Below are 3,417 nucleotides of genomic sequence, written 5' to 3'. Positions count from 1 at the left end.
TCATCATTCTATCATTGGATTCTAATTTTTTCTTAAAAGTTTAAAGCCAGTTACTTTTGATAAGATTAATTGAAGGGAGTGAGCCAATGGGTAAGCTGGGATTCCGTGTACTCAGTGACCCCAGAGAACATTGATTCCACCAAGACTTCTAGTTTTATAACTAATCAGTGGGCTAGTTGTGAAACACTCTGTTGGGGTGAGGAAAGAAAACATAAGAACTTCTACCACTATTCATTTTTATATCACCCCTTTGATGACTTTTTAAGAAAAGTACATATACATTAGTATGGTAATAAGTGTGTAACATTTATAAATAAATAATTATGCATACATTGAGGATGTTTGGTCAGACACTTTCTACTGGGAGAGGTGTGCAAAATTAGGAAAAAACATTAGAGAACACTGCTGTAAGTTTTGAGCAAGACAAAATCCTCCCCAGCCTGAAGTTTTTATCCACTTGGCTTATACCTAGCCAAAAAAAGAGTACATTTTATTAGTCCCTGGCAACTAGGTTATAATCGAAAGGTGGCTAAGGAAAGGGCATTGTTGTCCTCAACTAAAAATTGGGCATTGCTTTGATATTCCAGAGGCATTGGCTCTTACATTCCACATTCAAGCCTAGAAGAGAATGAATACATGATGAGCAAAGTACTCACTGAGCCCTCACTGTGTGCTAGGTGGGGTGCCAAGCTTTCTACTTTAGTAAAATTTTATGTAGTTATAGCCAAATGCTTAAAAGCAGTGCCACATTTATTGAATATTTACACTTAAAAAAAGAGATAGGCCTTCCTCTGAGGATCATGGTTTTATACATTAAACTATATTAGCTATGGAAGAGATCAAAGCCACTCAAAAATTCTACACCTAAAGGAGCCTGAAATTTAAAAAAAAAAAAAAAAACCACACTGGTCATAGATAAGGTTTTCAAAATAATTTCAATTATCATCAATTTGTCAAGATTCCATTTCTAAGTGAAAAGCTAGTTCTTAACAGGTTGGTAAACACACTGGGTGTCAGGATGAAAAATTAAAATGAGTGCATGTACTTTTTAAGAAAAGCATATGAAGATATTACTTCATTTGTCCATTCACTCGTTTATTATACATTTATTTAGTGTCCAGTAAGTGCTGGCACATTGTTACATTATGGGGATTCAGAGATATCAGGATTCCCTGAAAGATAAGATGGAGAAAATAAAATGTAGCTTAATTCAAGAGAACAGTGGTGCTAATCATTAGTTCATCCAGATATTTAATAGATATTCATCGAGAATCTACTATGCGTCAGGTCTGGAGACCTCGTGAGGGAATTTAGCAGGAGAGGAAAGCTACTGACCTGCCCTTGATCAGAGTGTCCTTGTCCATCTGGGATCATCTATTGACAGAGGGGAAGGGGACATTCCTATGGTCATTCAGATCAGTCAAATCAACCCTGGAGAGCAGTAGGATGAATTGTCTTGGCCATATTGACCTCCCGTCTGGGCATGTGCCAGGCATGGTGCTGGGCCTGGAAAAGTCAAGATGAAAAAGACACAGATCTTGCTCTGAAGCAATCCACAGTCCAGCGGGGAAGAGAGACATAGACAAAGAATTACAATCTAATGGGATACATGCTATGGGAGAGGTGTGGGACTTCGGTGGCACAAAACCAGGGATGGTTCACTCGGCCTGGTAGGGTTTGTCATGGATAGCTTTACAGGGAAGATGATACTTGAGTTGGGTCTAGAAGTTAGGTAGAAAGAAGGGGGAGGGGCTCAGTCTAGTTCGAGGAAAACAGCCTAAGTAAACATCCTGAGATGGGAACCGGTTTGATGATCACAGAAGTTCAGTGTGACTGGATGGCAGGGAGATGGGTGAAGGGCTGGAGCTGCTGAGACAAATGAACACTGTCAAGGTCCTTGTATAACATGCAAAGAAATGTGCATTCCAGCTAGGACAGTAGCTTCTCAAACTGGAGGCCCCGAGGGTTCCTGAAGCTACAGGATAAACACACCCCTTTCTGCAGGATCAGTTTTGCTTGAAGATTTAGAGATAGGTTATTTTGATTTTAAAACAAAGACTGATACATTATAGAATGGAATGCAAAATTGCAAAAATCAGATTAAAAAAAGAAAGTTTGTGTTGAAGGTGGGACCTTGCAGGTCCTGCTCTTTTGACCCTCCCAAACCTGTCAGGAGCTCCTTCGCTTTTCTTGCCTTAGGAGTACTTAAATGGACGAGCTCTTGTTAAAGAATTAATACGGTCAGATTTGCCCTTTGGAAAAATTTTGGCAGCAAGCCAAGGATGATTTGAGAAAGAGAGAGACTGGACACAGGATCACAAGTTGGGGTCTTTGCGATTGTCTTGGCACGAGATGGTGCTAGTCTCCTGGTAGTGAGGGCGAGAGTAAGAGAAAGAGAGAGATTTGAGAGTAAGAGAAAGGAATGAGAGAGTGTAAGAGAAAGAGAGGAATTAGGAGGAAGTGAAGAGCTAATTGTGGGTGTGGCTCCTGGCTTTTTGGGCGGCTGGTGAATGATGGTGCCAATAACTGGGAAAGGGAAAAGGTTTGCATGGCATCAGAGTGGGGAGATGACATTCAGTATGGGGCCTGCTGAGTTGAGGTGTCTAAGGAGTACCAGGTGAGCATGTCTGATAGGCAGCATGTACAGTGATACGGAGCTCAGGAAAGTACTCCAGCCCCCGAGGTACAGGCTTGAGGGTCATCTGTGGTGGGTGGGGCCGAAAGCACAGGGGTGGCTAGGGTTGCTCAGGAGGGTGTGGGGGTGTGATGAAGAGAAGATGCTGGCCCACCAGGGATAGAGTCTGGGCCAGCCTGGCTGAGAAAATGATTATGTCTTGTGGGACCGTCAATTCGAAAGCCCTGCTATGAGCCCTCTAGAGAACAGATTACAATCTCAAATATATAAGCAGTGAGGAGGAAGAGAGGCAGGCATGGAGGCTGGACATTTTGTTTCAAGCCTATCTGTGAAAAATTCCTAAAAGAAAGTGGTAGAAATAGCACACGTTTGAGGGATTATTCTATCAAAAAGTCCTCTACCGTTTATCTCAGCCAGAAAGCTGCCCGAAATTCTATTTGCGATTCCTTCCTTGGGACTAAGACACAGTCTCCCATGCATCTTCTTTTACATGATAACACATCTGACTGAGGCAACACAGTTGACCATTAACTCCGCAAGATAATATAAACAGACCACCAGGTCTTTCTACATGGGTCTGTGGACCCTGGTCACTAGGGAGAGAGGGGTGTCAGGCAGAATGATAAAAGGATAAAACAAACTACTACTACTACTACTACTACTACTACTACTTTGTAGTTGTGTCAAGAATTGACCCTGAGCAGAAACTCCTAAGTGATTACAGGGATGCCACCAATGACAAGGGCTCGACGAGGAGGCCAGGGAACAGGGATGGCTCCTGT

Source organism: Callorhinus ursinus, unplaced genomic scaffold (genome assembly GCF_003265705.2).
Source record: "Callorhinus ursinus isolate GAN/ISIS: 27379988/994484 unplaced genomic scaffold, GSC_fseal_2.0 scaffold6, whole genome shotgun sequence".
Lineage (NCBI taxonomy): Eukaryota > Metazoa > Chordata > Mammalia > Carnivora > Otariidae > Callorhinus > Callorhinus ursinus.
Note: the sequence above shows the minus strand (reverse complement) of the source record.